Here is an 18,790-nt window from a genome sequence, read left to right on the forward strand (position 1 = left end):
CTATGCTTCTTCCCACATAGTTTGTCCTACACATTTCTTCCATTTGGCTGTTTATGTGTATCCTTTGTAATATCTGTTATAATAAATGGGTAAATGTAACTAAACTGTTCCCCTGAGTTCTATGAGACACTCTAGCAAATTAATCAAATCCAAGTCAGACAGTCAGAAGCACAGGTCACAACTTGGGGCTTTCGATTGGTATCTGAAGTGGGGGCAGTTTTGTGGGACTGAGTCCTCATCTGTGGGATCTGATGCTATCTCCAGGTAGATAGTGTCAGAGTTAAGTTAAATTTTAAAACACCCAGTTGGTGTCCACTAGAGAATTGCTTAGTGTATGGGAAGATATCCTCACACATCTGATGTCAGAAGTGCTGTATCAGGTGAGAGCAGAGAGAAAAAATGGTATTTTTCCACCAACAAGACTCCTCTAGGTGACCCTTTTACAGCTACAATCACCCACTCCTTTAACCCTCCTTAACCCTTGGCAACAACTATTCTGTTCTTCATCTCTGTAATTGCATTATTTCAAGAATGTTATCTAAAAAGAACCATCGGGTATGTGACATTTTGAGATTAGCTTTTCCTGCTCAGAATAATTCTTTTAAGATCCATTAAAATGGTTATGTGTATTAATAGTTTGACCTTTTCGTATTTCATGATCTGGATGTCCCACAGTTTGTCCAACCATGCCGCATCGAAGGACATCTGGACAGTTTCCAGTTTTTACAAATAAAGGGGCTATGAACAATTGTTTACAGGTTTTTGTGTGAAAATACATGTTCATTTTTCTAGTATAAATGCCCAGAAGTTAATTCTCTAGGTCATCTGGTAGTTGCGTGTTTACTTGTATTAAAAACTGCCAAACTGTTTTCCAGAGTGTCTGTATCATTTTACATTCCCAGCAGTAATGTATGATTGATCCAGTTTTTCTATATCCTTATCAGCATTTAGTGTTACCACTATTTTTTATTTTAGCCATTCTGACAGGTATGTAGCAGTATCTCATTGTAGTTTTAATTTGTATTTCCCTAATGGCTAATGTTATTTACCATTTATATAGCCCCTCTTCATGTCTGTTGTCCCTTTTCTAATTGGATTTTTTTAACCATTGACTTTCAAGAGTTCTTTTTCTTTTTTTTTTCTTTTTTTATTTTTTGAGACGGAGTCTAGCTCTTTACCCAGGCTGGAGTGCAGTGGCATGATCTCGGCTGACTACAACCTCCGCCTCCTGAATTCAAGCGATTCTCCTGCCTCAGACTCCTGAGTAGCTGGGATTACAGGCACACACCACCATGGCTGGCTAATTTTTGGAGTTTTAGTAGAGATGGGGTTTTACCATGTTGGTCAGGCTGGTCTTGAACTCCTGACCTCGTGATTCGCCCGCCTCGGCCTCCCAAAGTGTTGGGATTACAGGCATGAGCCACCGTGCTGGCCCAGAGTTCTTTATATATTCTAGATGCAAGGCCTTTGTTGTAAATATGGTTTGAAATTATTTTCTTCAGGCTGTAGCGTATCTTTTCATTTGCTTCACATGATCTTTCACAGAGCAAAAGTTTTCATTTTGATGAGATTCAAATGTTCAAATTTTCCTTTTATTTATCATGTTTGTAGTGTCATAAGGCACTTTTTAAAAAGTATACATTTTATACTTCTCTGAAAAATGGAAAATCTATGTGAAAAAATAGAAGGACACTAAATGAATCCAAATTATGCAAAACATATTATTCCTTCACTACCTTGAGTATTACATATTTGATACTGAATATTGCATATTGGAGCAACATTTTAAATTACAGATGTTTAATATTACATTGTGCTCATTCTTAACCACATCTTTCAGGAGTACAAAGCAAAAATGAATTTAGTTGTTCTTAAATAATACCTACAAAATAACTACTGCCAATTCACTGGAAGAAAATGGCAAAAGACAATTTTTAAACAGTATGATTTTTGTCTATGGGAAAATTATAATAAGCTAGTAGAAAATGAAAATTTAATTATAATAAGCCCAATAAAATATAGGAGTATCAGTTAAACTTGAATTTCAGATAAATAGGTATATTTTTAGTATAAGCATGTCCCAAGTATTTCATGGGACACTTTTAACTCAAAAATTATTTGCTGTTTTTCTAAACTTAAAATTCATCTGGGTATCCTGTATTTTTATTTGCTAAATCTAGCAACCTTAAATGTAGTATAAATGTTTTAACGTAGGAGGTATAACAGGTTATTTATGAAGATCTCACAAATAATATGTGTTGAACAAATAACCTCTGTACATTTTAACTTTTTTATTAAAATATTTTTTGTTTATTCAATGTAAGTAGCAATCTTTTTTTTTTTTTTTTTTTTTTTTTTTGTGATGTAGTCTCACTGTGTCGCCCAGGCTGGAGTAATCTTGGCTCACTGCAACCTCTGCCTCCTGGGTTCAAGTGATTCTCCTGCCTCAGCTTCCCAAGTAGCTGGGATTACAGGCACACGCCACCGCGCCCAGCTATTTTTTTTTTTTTTTCAGTAGAGACGGGGTTTCACCATGTTGGTCAGGATGGTCTCGATCTCTTGACTTTGTGATCTGACCACCTCAGCCTCCCAAAGTGCTGGGGTTACAGGCATGAGCCACTGCGCCCAGCCATAAGTAGCAATCTTAAAAGCATTCACATTAGAATAAAAAATCATAAAACTGGAATGAACCATCAAGATCACCCAGTTCAGTTCTCACAATTTACAGATGAGAAAACTGAGACGTAGATTCCCACTGTAATTCTAGGGATAAAAGCTGGAATAGATACCCTCTTCCTAACTCCAATTAGTTTCAAAATTCCTTCACAATCTTAAAATGTATGAAGAGTATAAGCATTTTACAGCCTATGCTACTTAGGGTCCCAATAATTTGGAGCCATTGGATATTTCCCAAGACTTGACAGAACTCACGGTGTCTTTATAGAAATCTAAATTAATATATCAAGTGAGTAGAGAAAAATAAAATATAAATGCTAGCTTCTATCAAATTAATATTTGCTTTGGGAAGGGACAGATATTTATTAAGACGTGTTAATGAAATTATTGGAGGTTCCCAATGTGAGGGCAGAAAACAAAAGCCTCTTTAGTTTGTTTTCTATCACCAAAATTGCTATCACTAAATGAGAGCCAAAGTCATTAGAAACATGAATCAAAAGAAGAATAATTTTAGTAAAGACATTTTCTATAGCTAAGGGTATTCTGCATGGCACATATATGGCATGACTTGTTATGGGCTTGTGGGAGAATACTCTCTTCTATTCTCTCTCTTGATCCAATGTCTTTTCTTTCTGAAATATTTTTAAAAATCTCTCCATTGCTGTTAAAAATCATATTAGCAAAAGACTTCAGAGACATAATACAAAGTCTCTAAGAAGCACACACATTCTTTTAATATCTGCTGTAGTTATTAGTCAGCCAAGACTCAATTTATTAAATGTTCTTTATAAATATTCATAGGCTCACAGCTATAAAAATAACTGGAGAAAGGGTTAAAAATGCGCAAGAAGGATTCGGTGTGGTGAAATGCAGAACTCAAAAATAAAGGCAGCCAGACACTGGAGAGTAAGAGATGATAAAAGCAGCAAAGCTGTAAAGGTCAGGTCAGATTGTGAGATGAAGTAATGATGGATTATTGAGCCTGTACAAATCTGCAGGGGAAAAACTCTGGCTGTGGAGTGTGGGAGGCAGTTTTCTACATCCATCATTCAAAAGAAATATAAAGTTTACATCACCTCAAATGCCAAACTCATTTGCATTTATTCACATGATTTTCTTCTGTGTATTTCTGCTTTGCATACACATATTATTTGGAAATAAAACAAAGACTATGTTCTTTTTATGCTTTTCAGTTTATCCTTTTTTTCCTCTTCTTCAAAATTAGGAATTTAGCTTTCCTAGCACTTTGTGGAATGTGTCTTGTCCTTATACAGGGAGACCTAGCTAACGGAAGGAATAGTTAGTTTGTTGGCTTTTGGCTGATTAAGGGACAGTTGAGACACACAGCAATTGCACCTCTGTCTCTGGGGAGTTGCCACTCATTCCAGTCAAACCACTTCTTATGTGTTTTGGTTTTTTTATTGGGGTTTGGGACAGACACAGAAGCCATATTGTTAGGTTTCCCAAATCTATAGGGTTTAGGCTGTCTAGTCCTTCTCACCTGGACATTTAATTCAAAAAAAGAGTTTGGAAAGAATCCTAAAAACGTCACCTTTCAAATTTGCATGTCGTGTCCTCTCATCTCTTTCTCAATTAATGTGAATCTGTAGGCAAAGCCATATTCATTTTATTGAGGAATTTCTGCAGCAAGAAAGACATGATTGAAACTGTATATTTTATTTAACTCTGTCATTTATTTTTCTGTCCCATGGGAAGTCATTGTATATTTTTAAATATGTGTTCTGAATATGATACAAAAAAAGGAAAAAATATACTCCCATTATTTCTCCTTTTCCTTTAACTTTCAACATCACTTTGATAGCCCTCGCCATTGCTAAACTGAGAGTTAAAGCGTCAGGGGACAAGGAAGGAGATTGAGTAAACAGTATTTATTTTTGTAGTTTAAGTTTTTTTGTTGAATCGAAAACTAAGCATAATATAATCATGGTTTAGCATTAGAAATCACTGGCCTACCTACATTTCTAGGGTCTAATATATATATATATAAATTTAAATATTGTAATTGTACAAAATTATGGAAAATGCATGATAGCTGGAAGTAAGGCAAGATTAGATTGAAAAGGTAATAAATGTGAAGATCAGGGGTCAAGAATCCTCTGAAATAAGTTTCTGTACATGTAGCCACTTTAATTGAAATATTAATTATATACCAGCTGAAGTCATCAATTTTGTCATCAATATACAAGTCAATGTATTACATGGCTCAGCTGATGCTCAAAACACCTGCAACAAAGCATTTTTCTTTTATTGACATATCACTTTTTCTGTTATTTTCAAATAAATAAATTAAAAGTTTAAAATTAAATGATTATTAGCATAAAAATATGAAAAATTCCTAACAGGACAACAGAAGATAACTCTATTTTAATAAATTTAGAGTGACTCGTAGGAGAGAAGATTCATCCAACAAAGTCAATTTTTACTGTGTATACAAATCACCGGAGATCTTTTTTAAATGAAGATTCTGAGTCAGTGATCTGGGGAAGAATCTGAGATTCTGCATTTCTGGCAGGCTTCCAGCATATGCCAGTGCTGCTGGTCCTGGGATCATGCTTTGAATGTCAGGGATCACAAAACAAAGATGTTAATAAAATGCTAACACATGTAAAGAAGAACCATATTACAAATAGGCTAACACTAACATTTGTTTTACTTTATAATAATGAGGAGAGCGTGGTGTGAAAATTCTTGTTATGAAAACATTAAAAATTATTATGTAGGGAGTTTTTAATTTCAGTTAATTTTATATTGATTGCTCTCTTTTAATAGCTAGAATATTTTGTTTCTTTATGAACATGGACAGTCAAGAACAAGCTGATTTCACATATACAATATTAGGATCTGGATATATGAGTCTAAGTAATATGTATACTGGCTATTGACTGTAAAAATTTGAATTAAAAAATGTTTATTTGTCCTCCAGACATAGGATATGATATAGCGTTCTCAACCAGGAGCGATGTATCCCCCAAGGAATATTTGGCAGTAACCAAAGATATTTTTGTTGTCACAGTTCAAGGGAGTGGGCAGGAAGTTCACTGCTGGCACCTAATAGGGTAGAGTCCAGAGATGCTGCTAAACATCCTGCAATGCCCCCAGCAAAAAGTTATTCAGACAAAATGTAAATAGTAACAAGTTAAGAAACTCAGATGTAGAGGATAAGAGAGACGTAAGATATGATGTTTCCGATTTAGGGTTGTAGAGCTCTTTAAGGATGTAAGATTAATCTAAATGAAACAATTACTGAGCAAGTCTCAAACAGTGTGGTATATAGAGAAGTAAGAACAGAGCAGGACAGTGGGAGGCATCCACGTGCTGAGTAGTAAGAACAATTTGTGGAAGAGGCAGCTCTGGAAGACAGATGGGTAGGATTTACTTTAATGAATCACAATGGAAAAAAAGAATTATACCTTTCCTCTTTCTAAGTAAAGATGCTTCTTGTCTTCAAAATTGAGATTGTTAGCTACTTTAAACAAGTTTTGAGAATTAGATTTTATTTTTTTTTATTGAAGGCATTTGAAACCCCAGTTTAACGGCTATGTAGCTATTGACTACAAATGCATTATGAACACATTCACAGTCCTACTCCTCTTTTACCTAACAATATTGCAACTTTCTAAAGAATGTTATTCCCAGTAGAAACACTGAACAAAACAAAATATTTGCTAGGATTAGAAAACAGAATTTTAAGTTGTATGTGCAATTGATCAGTTTTCATTACATTTCTAATACTTCCACTGAAATAGAAACATCTCAGGGCAAAGAAAAAGCTGCTTCATGGGGAAATGGGTAGAATGGTGAAGTTGTGTTTTCTTCTTATGTAGTAATTTGACTGTTATTCTTGAGAGACATCATATTGTTTATAATAGATTTATAAATATTGTATGTTTTAAATATTATATATGAACATATATATGAAAACTCATTTTAAATATTAGATTTATATTGTGACATCATGCCTGTACTCTCTAAGATATTTCGAAAACATACTATGGATGAAGAACATTTGAAATAAATAAAGGTGACCTTCATTATTTGTAGATTTCATATTTGCTAATTCACCTATGCACTAAAATTTATTTGTACCCCAGAATCAACAATCACAGCATTTTTTGTGTTACTTTTGAACACGTGCAGAGCACAAAAAATTTGAGTTGCCCAACATGAACGTTTACAGCTTTGGTGGAACAAAGCAATATTCTTCCTTCTTGTTTCAGCTCAAATACCATGAACAAATGTCCTTTCTGCAGTCTGTTTAGTGCCAGATTTTTTGCATGACTTTGGATGTGTTGATTTCGCTTTGTAAAATGGCCCCCATGTGCAATGCTGAAGTGCTGTCTAGTTCCAAAGCACAAGAAGGCTATGATGTGCCTTATAGAGAAAATGCATGTGTTAGATAATCTACATTTAGATGTGAGTTATCTAAATGTAGATAAATCTATTATTTAATCTATTATTAAAATTTTTTGAATAACTTTTTTAAAAAAATTAGTGAATCAACTATATATTAAACAAGGTGTCTTTAAACAGAAACACACATAAAACAAAGTTATATTTTTACCTGTTGATGAAAGGATTGTGACCAGAGACTCACAGGAACCTAACTCTGTGTTTCCTCTAGGAGAAATGCTTCAGTATTGGCGAATTCAGTGTTTGAGGGGACTTTATGGAACACAAGTAACCAGAAATAAGAATTGACTGTATACTGTATTGATATTATATATTTTTTAATAGAATAAACAAGAGCCTCATCACTTGCATCATGAACCAGATGGTATCAAGTCTGGCTTGGGTTATTGCAATACCTTCTAATTGATCTTGCTTTTACTCTTGTCTCGTATGCCTATTCTCCACAGAGGTGATTGTAAGTCAGGTATGTTAGTGTTCTGCTCAAAGCCATACAGTGGTTTTCCCATCTTCCTTAGGACAAAACCCAAAGTCCTTAGGTTTGACTCTGAGGCTGTCTCCCATGCCCTGGCAGCACCAGTTTACCTTTCAGACCTTATTTCCTACACGTTGCTTCCCATTGCGTACTCCGGTTCAGCCCCTCTGGTTTCCTTACTCTTTCTTCCTTGCTCTACATGGCTTACTCCCTCCCCACTTCGAATTCTTTGTTTGAATTTTTTTCTCAGCAAGGCTTTCTCTGAGTACCATATCCAGAATTGCAAACTTCTTCTCTCCTACCCCATATTCCGTATTTCCTTTTCTTCCCTTTCTGTTAGCACTTAATATCTTTTAACGTGTTTTACATTTTATTTGTTACCTTTATCTGCAGCTAAAATTGAGAAAGAATATACTTCAGAGAAGAAAATAGCATTTTTAACCTAATTTTGGTAATCTAGCAAAAATTAGGTTCTTTAATGTTCACCAGCTCATAGTTATAACAAGAAGTAATTATTACAAAATTCAAATATTTAGTTATTGCCCAAATTAACTACACTTTTGCATTTACTATTTAAAACATAATATTATGACGCACAAACTATATCTATATACATAGTGCAATTTTACACTTCTAAAATAATTAAGTAATTTTAGGTTGGTGAATGGAATAATTACTTATACTGAAGACTCCAAAATCCATGTCTCCAGTTCTATGACCTCTACTGAGCTAAGCTGCCTAATTGATGTTGTCATTTGGAAATATCACAGCACCTCAAGCTCCACACATCCCCAAAGCAGTCTACTGTCTTCTATAAGTAAAATGTGTTTTTTATCTGTACCTCTCTCCCACTAGCTATTTTATCTGCCTAGTTTTTTTTTTTTTTGTAAATTTAATTTTATTTTAAGTTCCAGGATACATGTGCAGGATGTGCAGCTTTGTTACATAGATAAACATGTGCCATGGTGGTTTGCTGCACCCATCAACCCATCACCTAGATATTAAACCCCACATGTATTAACTATTTGTCATGATGCTCTCCTTCCCCCAACCCCACAACAGGTCCCAGTATGTGTTGTTTCCCTCCCCGTATTTATGTGTTCTCATTGTTCAGCTCCCACTTATAAGTGAGAATGTGCAGTGTTTGGTTTTCTGTTCCTGTGTTAGTTTGCTGAGGATAATAGCTTCCAGTTCCATCCATGTCCCTGCAAAAGACATGATCGTGATCCTTTTTATGGCTGCATAGTATTCCATGGTGTATATGTACCATATTTTCTTTAACAAATTTATCATTAGTGGACATTTGGGTTGATTCCATGTCTTTGCTATTGTGACTAGTGCTGCAATGAACATATGCGTGCATGTATCTTCATTACAGAATGATTTCTATTCCTTTGGGTACATACACAGTAATGGGATTGTTGGGTCAGATGGCATTTCTGGTTCTAGGTCTTTGAGGAATCACCACACTGTCTTTCACAATGGTTGAACTCATTTACATTCCCACCAACAGTGTAAAAGCATTCCTATTTCCCCACAGCCTTGCAAGCATCTATTGTTTTTTGACTTTTTAATAATCATTCTGACTGGCATGAGATGATATCTCATTGTGGTTTTAATTTACATTTCTCTAATGGTCAGTGATGTATCTGCCCAGTTTCTTAAACGTGAAGTCTCTCTACTATTCTTTCCTTTTACTGTTTGCATCCAGTCAAATATCAGTTATTGTAGATCTCATCCTTTCCACCAGCCCTCTTTTCTCCATCTCTATGGTCTGTCTTTGGTCCAGGTTCTCACTATTGACTTGCTAGAGTCCCTGCCTCTAGACAATGCTGCCTCCCAATTAATGTATACTGTTGTTTATATATATATATCTGATAATGTCTCCCCTTGTTTTAAAAACTTACGGTGACTTGCTGTTTCACCAGGGATGAAGTTTAAATTTCTAACAAAGACATTCGTTTTATTTTTCTTCTTTCAGCCTTTAAACATTTGCTTTTCTTTCTTAACCTCTCTTCTTTCTTACTACAACAAACTTCTTTCAATATCTTGAAAGTGAAACATGGTTTCTCTTGACTAGAGACTTGTGCACGGCTTCTCTTGACTAGAGACTTTGCCTGGAATTCAATCCCCAAATCTCTCAGTGTTGTTTAGTCTACTACTTAACTGGCAGTTTAACCTCAGCTTAAATGTAGCCTGACTTCCCTAGACTAGATTAGGTGGTTCTGCTGTTTCCACAGCATCCTATAGTACTTATCACACTTCATTGGTACTACTTATTGAGCTCTCTACAAGCACAAGAACTCCATGAGTCTGTCTCTAGTGCTTAACGTACTGTCCAACACATATTATGTACTCAGCATATATTTGATTGACTGAAAAAAATAGAAAAATGGTAACACAAGTGCTTTAAAACATGTTTTCAAGAAATTTTGAAAGGCATTGGAAAATGCTCCAATAAAATAGTATAAAGTACATGCTATAAAATTAGATGGTACGATTTCATTTCGTAAAATAAGAAATATTTTGTACACATTTTGTACACTGAAAAAAGATCTAAAGAATATCAAAATGTTCATAGAGAGTAAGTTTGTTGGCAAAAAAATATGTAATTTTTTTCTCATATACTTTTTTCAATTTTATAGAGTAAATGTGATCAGTTTTATGATCTTTATGATCAGAAAAAATAAATCACTTTAAAAGGAAAATCAGTCTTCTTTTCTCTATTCCTATGAAAGATATAAGAAGGATTTTAAAAAATTGTTTTACAATTTATTATTTTAGATGGAAGGTTTTGCCTCTCTCCTATTTTTTTTTTTTTTTTTTTTTGAGATGAAGTCCTGCCCTTTCGCCCAGGTTAGAGTGCATTGGCGTGAGCTTGGCTCACTGCAACCTTCACCTCCCAGGTTTAAGTGACTCTCCTGCCTCACCCTCCTGAGTAGCTGGGATTATAGGCACGCACCACCATGCCTGGCTAATTTTTGCATTTTTAGTAGAGACAGGGTTTCACCATGTTGGTCAGGCAGGTCTTGAACTCTGGACCTCGTGATCCGTCTGCCTCAGCCTCCCAAAGTGCTGGGATTACAGGCGTGAACCACCGGGTTTTATCATTTTTAATACTCTTTTTGACCCATAAAACACTTTTTAAACTATGTTTAGAAATATTTGCTAAAATAGCTCCTCCTAGACTTGGAGACACCCATAAGCACTAATGGAATAATCTTGTTCTATCTGACCTGTGGTTTTTTAAAGAACTATTTTTCTCCCAAGTAATTACTACTGAAAACATTCAAAGGGTTTAGAATTCTTTCCTCAATATCCAAATTTAAAGAAGGTAAAATTACACTAATAATACAATAATACATCATTTTTGCTACCTCACAACTCAGCAATTCTGGCTGGCTTATTAATCTTTCAACTCTCTCTTCTTTTTGATCTCTCAATTACATATTACAAATTATTTTGAAACAAAAAACATACTCTTCATTGAGATTAATTTTAATTTGTTTATTCCACAGATGTTTGTAGAGCACCTTCATACACTTGGCAGAGTATATGCTCTGAGAATGCAAAGTGAATAAGATATAGTCTCTGTTGTTCAGACACAGTCTATTGTGGGAGAAATACTATAAATACTATAAATATAGTCACAGTCTATTGCAGGAGAAAAATTGTAAAAAGATACATGATAATATTATATAACAATACCAATCCTGCTGTATAGGGAGAACTAAGTGCCTAAGGCTCAAAAGAGATTAAAGAGGCTGCTATTGAAGCCTGTACCTTTTATATCTTCTCTGGTCCAAGCCACCATTGTCTCTATCCTAGATTAGTATAGTAGCCCTCAACTGGTCACTCCACTTCTACCCCTGCATCCCTGTAGTCTATTCACAGCACAGCAGCCAGAAACATACTTTCAAAATTGTTCCAGAGCATGTCCCTCCTTTGCTGTAAACACTTCAATGGTTCATTTGCTAAGAGTGAAAACCTGAGTCATTATAAGTTGTTCCTGACTGACACTCCCTGACCCCCAGCCCCTTGCCCCAAATTACCTCTTTATCCTCACCTCTTCCTATTCTCATTTTGATCAATCTGCTGTAGTCACATGTATTAGTTTGTTCTCACACTGCTGTAAAGAAATAATTTTTAAAGAAAAGGAGGGATAATTTTTAAAGAAAAGAGGTTTAATTGGCTCATGGTTCTGCAGACTGTACAGGAAGCATGATTCTGGCACATGCTTGGCTTCTGGGGAGGCCTCAGGAAACGTACAATCATGGAAGAAGGTGAAGGGGAAGTAGGTACGTCTCAGATGGCTGGAGCAGAAGGGGTTGGGGGAGGTGTTACACACTTTTAAACAATCAGATCTCATGAGAACTCACTATCATGAGAAGAGCACTGCAGGGATGGTGCTAACTCCTTTATGAGAATTCCACCCCCACTATCCAATCATCCCCCCCACCAGGTCCCACCTCCAACACTGGGGATTAAAATTCAACATGAGATTTGGTAGGGACACAGACAGTCCATATTATTCCACCTCTGGCCCTTCCAAATCTCCTATCTTTCTCACATTGCAAAATATAATAATCTTTCCTCAACAGTCCCTCAAAGTCTTAACTCATTCTAGCTTAACTCAAAAGTCCAAAGCCTCAACTGAGCCAAGGTCAGTCCCTTCTGCCTATGAGCTTGTAAAGTCAAATCCAAATTAGTTACTTTCAAGATACAATGGGGTTACAGTCATTGGGTAAATATTCCCATTCCAAAAAGAAGAAATCAGCCAAAAGAAAGTGGCTACAGGCCCCATGCAAGTCCAAAACCCAGCAGGGGAGTCATTAAATCTTAAAGCTCCAAAATAATCTCTTTTAACTCCATGTCACAGATCTAGGGCATGCTGGTGAAAGGAGTGGGCTCCCAAAGCCTTTGGCAACTCCGCCCCTGTGACTTTGCAGAGTTCAGTCCCCACAGCTGCTCTTGTGGGCTGGCATTTAGTGCCTAAAGCTCTTCTAGCCACAAGGTGCAAGCTGTTGGTGGATCTACCATTCTGGAGTCTGGAGGATGCTAGCCTTCTTCTCACAGCTCCACTAGGCAGTGCCCCAGTGGAGACTCTATATGAGGACTCCAACCCCACATTTCTCCTCTGACTGCCCTAGTAGAGGTTCTCTGTGAGGGCTTCACCCCTGCAGCAGGCTTTTGCTTAAACATCCAGGCTTTTCTATATGTCCTCTGAAATCTAGGTGGAGGCTCTGAAGCCTCAATTCTTGCACTCTGTGTACCCACAGGCCTAACATCATGTGGAAACCACCAGGGCTTATGGCTTGCACCCTCTGAAGCAGTGGCCTGAGGTGTAGCTGGGCCCCTTTTAGCCATGGCTGAAGCTGGAGTGACTGGAATCGGGGGAGCAGTGTCCTGTGGATGTACAGGGCAGCGGGGCGCTTGCTCTGGCCCACAAAACCTTTCAGTTCTCCTAGGCCTCAGGCCTGTGATGGGAGGGGCTGTCATGAAGGGTCTCTGAAAAGTCTTCCAGGTGTCTTCCCCATTGTCTTGGTTATCAGGTCTCTTCCCCATTGTCTTGGTTAGCAGTACTTATCTTCTTTTAGTTATCCACATTTCTGAAGCCCACTTGAATTCCTCCCCACAAAATAGGCTTTTCTTTTTTACCACACGGCCAGGCTGCAAATTTTTCAAACCTTTACACTCTGCTTCCCCTTTAAATATAAGTTCCAGTTTTACATGATGTTTTGCTCATGCTTATGAGCATAGATTTTTGGAAGCAGCCAGGCCATATCTTGAACACTTTGCTGCTTAGACTTTTTCACCAGGCACCATAAATCATCACTCTTAGGCTCAAGGGCAGGGACACAATGCAGCTAGGTGCTTTGCTAATGCTTAATAAAAGTGACCTTTGCTCCAGTCCCCAATAAGTTACTCATCTTCACCTGAGACCTCATCAGCCTGGCCATCTCTGTCCACATCACTGTATCAGCGTTTGGGTCACAACCGTTTGCCAAGTCTCTAGGAAGTTCCAAACTTTCCCTCATCGTCCCATCTGCTTTTGAGCCCTCCACACCCTTTCAACCTCTGCCTGTTACATTCAAAAGTCACTTTCACATTTTCAGATATCTTTATAGCATTATTCCAGGTCTCAGTACCAATTTTCTGTATTAGTCCGTGCTTGCATTGCGTTGCTATAAAGAAATACCTAAGACTGGGTAACTTATGAAGAAAAGAAGTTTAATTGGCTCACAGTTCCACAGGCTGTACAGGAAACATGATTTTGGCATCTGCTTGGCTTCTGGGAGGCCTCAGGAAATGTGCAATTATGGCAGATGGCAAAGGGGAAGCAGGCACATCTTATATGGCTAGAGCAGAAGAAAGAGAGAGATGGGGAAGGTACTTCACACTTTTAAACAATCAGATTTCATGGGAACTCACTCACTTACTATCACAAGAACAGCAGCAATGGGATGGCACTAGCCCATTCACGAGATCTCCACCCTGCTGACCCAGTCACCTCCCATCAGGCCCCACCTCCAACACTGGGGATTGCAATTCAACATGTGATTTGGTAGGGACACACCCAAAATCATATGATCACATTAATCACTTTGCTGTTCTTCAAACCTACCTTTGGGGACCTCAAACTTTTTGCTGGAAAGTTCTTTACCCAACATTATTTTCTCCTTACTTCCTTTAAGTCTTGATTACATTACCTTTTCTATCAGGCTGTAATCTAAAGTTCCAACTTGTACCCCCAAACACACCCAATTTCCATATCGAGCCTTATTTTTCTTATTTGCATTGTATTTACTACCATTTAACATTCTTGTTTACCGCTTCCTCCCTAAGGTCAGAGATTATTTTATTCACTAACATATTGAATACATTTGCAAAAGATCTTGTACATATTAAATGCTCAATAAGTATCTGACAAAGGAAAAACTATTGTTTTTGTTATAGTAAAACATTAGTTTTTAGTAACTCAGAATTTGTAATAATTCTTACTGAATTTATTTGATATTTATCTTTATATTTTCTATTAAAAATTGTGATTCATTTGTAACTATATAACATTTCAAAAAGCTGGAATTGGAAAAAAGACTAATCTCTTTAAGAAAACTGTTTTAAGCAATTTTTATTACTTAAAACAATAAAAGACAATAAGTAAAATGTTTATTTCTAGATGAAAACCCCTACTTAAGATTTTGAGTTACTAGTTGGTGTAATTATGTTTTACTGAAAGCAATAAAATTATGTTTACTTTTAACTGGTACATTCTTCAGCCTTGAACTAATTTTGGACTGGCCATCTCAGCTAATTGCTCTACAATAAAGGGTACTTACAATAATATTAAAAGAAATCATATACAAATATAAAATGAAGTGTTGCAAGGATACATTCTTCAGCTTTATATGCCTCTGACATTATAGGAGTCTTTGGTTCCTGATGAAAGGCACTAATAACAGCCTTTAGTCTCCCTAATGGCTAAAGCATGTTCTGTTGGAAAGGCACATTAAGGATATATTAATTATTTGAGGGAACTGGAGTACCCATTTTTTCACTACAAGATTTCAGTGACCTTAAAAAAAGGAAATGGAAACCATGAACTAATAACAAAGCACTGTGACATTAAATGATGTCTGCAAAGCCTGGAAAACTTTACAAATGCCATAAGGATTCAATCGTTGTAGAAATCTGTCTCTTTAAGTTAAATTGATGTGCTGCCTCCACTGAACAATCAAGCTGGTAGGAATTGTGAATAGACTTGAACTGTGTGTCCCATGATGTGAGGGTTTACCCTGAACTCTTCACACCTTGGGCAATTCTCCATTGCATATGATGACATGTATTTTTCAGGCAGTTGCACAGAAGTATAATGTATTCCTGACCATGGACCTATGATCCTGGGCTCATTACCATGGAATCAGCACTGACTTTCAAGAGGATTCTAGCTTTTTCTATGTGGCATTTAAATAAGTTAACTTCGTTAAAAAAAAAAATACCTGGTGAGAATAAAGATCTCTCTGTAATTTAAAAAGGCCCAGAGCTCCTTCCATTCTTCCTGAGAGAAATTACCTAACTGCTAATATGCTATGCAAAGAAGCTTTCCTAACTGCCTACTGCCTAATTAACTTTATTAAAAATACACATCAGACTTGTTTTGAGTAGTGGCCTTATTATCTAGAAAATTATACAAACACAGGATTACTGAATGAAAACAAGTAAACAAATTCTCAACTTACCATAAATTTTGCTAGAATTAACCAAAAGAACATATTAGTATGTTGGTCTTACTCGTCAAATTGTCAAGCAAGTGGGAGGTTTCAATTATGAGCTCTTGGTTTGAAATGAAGAGAGTGTGAGCTTCCTTCCACCCCCGATTATTTTATGTTCATTTTAATTTTCAGTTCTCAAAAATATTTCAGAGTGAGATACTGTTTTTTTCTTCTTCCTCTTTCAAAGTTTCATCAATTAGTATTTGACATGTGTATGGAATGATAAGTATTAGTTAGCATAATAAGGAAGCAAGAAAGAAATTTGCCTTTTACAGTCATATATTTTAAAAATTAATCGATGCTTATCTTTCCTAATCTCCTGTTTTTCCCTAAAAAATGAGTTTGTGCTCTAAAATTATGAGACTTGAAGAGTAATTGCAGTATACCCTGTAAATGGTAAATAGGGGTTTGGCTGAATTAATTCTATTGAGCATTTGTCCACCTGTTTCCACCATTACTAATTAAATGAACTCAGTCTAGACTGAATATGAAATAATGTATGCAATATTGTTATAAAACCTTTAAGATACCACAAAATGAAGATACTCTAACTGGTAAAATATCCTCTCTGGAAAGACAGGGAATCAAATCCTTATTCCGTCAGAATGTGTCTTTCTGCATGGCCTTGGGTAAATAAAACTTATCTTTTCTCTCTTAGTTTCTTCTTTTTAGCATAGATATAATAATAGTACATTCAAAATGAATTGTAAGAATTATGGAGCATCCTTCCATTGCACTCCACAAGGTTTGACCTTCATCTTGATCTTCTCTTCTACACCTGCTTTGGCCTTCAAAGAATCTACACTGACTTTTGATGCAGATACCAAGGACAGATTATAGCTATTTTCTATTGTTATTGTCAGATGAATAACATAAACCTTGGTGCCTGATAAGTGTGGCAAAATATGCCATTTTTATGGTTATATCTTTGAATACTCTATTTTCTTTGTTTGCACGGGATTATTCTTGCATAAATCTTAGTTCACTTGAGGCAAGTTTTTAAAGAACAACTGGAATATTTCTGGGTTAAAGTCTTAAAAGTTCTGACTAAATCTTAAAAACAGAATATTTTATTTCCTCATTTATCAATGTTATGAGAAAAGTGGTTGGATTATATGGACGAATATGAAAAAGCTTACATAAAAATCTGGAGAATACTGTCATATACATGAATTCTAGTTTACTTATAAATATGGCATACGTATTCTAGTTTTCTTATAAAATTTTAGCCTTTAATAACCTCAAGAAAAATGAATGACCCCTCTAATCTAGGAATAAGTTAGCACAAAATTTACCACCACCACCACTATCTCATTAATGTCACACTTCTCCTATCCTTCTCCTACAACCCCAAAGCAAAGCAAACAAAGCAAAACAAACAAACAAACAAAACCCTAAGGTAAATAACTAAGAAACTACCATCAATACCAATATGTCAACTACCATTTTGAAGAATATCATTGTTATTCTTACAACAATCTATTTTAAAAGATTCACTTATCTTCATTTGACCAATAAAGAAACCTAGTTTCAGACGTTAAGTTACATACCCAAGAATTAAAGATGATAAGTGGTTAAGTGGTAGGACCAGGTTTTAATTGTTAATTTAAAAACTGGTGCTCATTCTATTATCTTATCCCTAAAACATTGTTTTTAGAATTATTAAACTGGTTTTAATTTAAAGAAAATAAACCTGGTGCTCACTTCATTCTACCATGGATTTCTTTCAATAACTACCTTGCCCACTGTATAGTGTTACTATAAGCATTCAATAAAATAATATGTTTGAAGGCATCCTAAAATACTGTAAAATTCTCTGCACACATGTTTATTATATAGGTGGTATTTCCTTTCTTGGAGATTTCATGAGAAACTAAGCCAAGTTTAAGCAATGTGTTATAATTAAAAAACAAACAAACAAACAAAAAAACAACCACCTTGACTTTTATAACCAAATTGGGGGTAAAAATTAGGTCCTACCGGGATATTATTTTACACTTTATTAACAGTGGAGGGAGAACTGTGGCTTTCCCTTTGTCCTTATTTTCACTCAGAACGTACTCTACCACAGCTGGCTCCTTCCTCATGACTCAAATCCCAGCCCTAAATTTTCAGAGACCCTTCCCTGAAAACCCTATTTCATGTGTCTGTTTCCACTCAGCTATTCTATATCTTTCCTTCAGCTTTAATGTTTTAATAACATTTGGTATTATTTAAATTACTGGTTTTTGTTACTATTGTTTGCTTGCTTACTATCTTCTCCTGGGAAGCTTGTCTTTTTTGGCTGTACCTATACCCCTTGGTAGACAGTTGATGTTTAATAAATATTTGTCAGAAGAATATCAGCCTATTAGGACACTTCAGTTTCATTTTGAGGTCGACCATTAATTATTTGTAGGATATAACAAATTACTCTGAACCTTAGATTCTTATCTTTTAAAATAGCAAAACTCTAGAGTCTACAGAGATACAATCTTGTCACATATTGTCTTAAAATAAGAAAATGCTAGAGTCAATTGAACAGAGCACACAAATCTCTTTCAACTTTAAAGTTTGATGTTTCTAAATCTTTGATGTGTAGCTTACATGTAATTGGTTGATAGGTAATCACATAGAAATATATTCAAATATGTACAAAAACATTGGGATTTTGAATCCCTATGAATCTTTTCTATCCTTCTATTAACCATTTGTACTCTTTATGACCTTGACATTCTGTTAAGTTGATACTGCATGGTATTTTTTAAAAAGTATTTTTTCCTAGAAGTTTAGTCATGACCTTGATTAAAATTATGATTGATACTCAAAAGTGTCAGACTCTAAAGAATTCTGCCCTTTGCCTTTCATTTTATTGACATTTGTCATGACTTGCAATTTTTTCAGACAGTGATCACCCACTCCTCGCTATTTCTTTCTGTCAGAATTATTGCTTGCATAT

The sequence above is a fragment of the Macaca nemestrina genome, chromosome 2 (assembly GCF_043159975.1).
Source record: "Macaca nemestrina isolate mMacNem1 chromosome 2, mMacNem.hap1, whole genome shotgun sequence".
Lineage (NCBI taxonomy): Eukaryota > Metazoa > Chordata > Mammalia > Primates > Cercopithecidae > Macaca > Macaca nemestrina.